The sequence below is a fragment of the Penaeus monodon genome, chromosome 15 (genome assembly GCF_015228065.2).
Source record: "Penaeus monodon isolate SGIC_2016 chromosome 15, NSTDA_Pmon_1, whole genome shotgun sequence".
Taxonomy (NCBI): Eukaryota; Metazoa; Arthropoda; class Malacostraca; order Decapoda; family Penaeidae; genus Penaeus; species Penaeus monodon.
Genome location: NC_051400.1, coordinates 31,818,785 through 31,819,100, shown reverse-complemented (window position 1 = coordinate 31,819,100; position 316 = coordinate 31,818,785).

The window sequence follows — 316 nt, the reverse complement described above, 5'->3', positions numbered from 1 at the left end:
ACACTAACCGGATTTGGAATATAGATTCTTACAATATACTGCATGCCCAAATAGTAACCAAAAAAATTCAGGTAAAAAAGAAAAATGCAAATGTATCTGCAAAATCAAACCCTCAAGAACCTTAGGAAATTCGTATTGTCTCCAAAGGTTTCCAAAAAAAAAAAAGTTTCCAGTGGACATTTTTGTGAGCTTATCTACCATTCCCTAGTTTTCTTTAGAAAATACAATTCCTCCTGTGATTTTCTGTAGTATTTCCCATTTTTTCTTATAAATCAATATAGTTATAATTAAAGTGATATGAATTTCTATATCACCC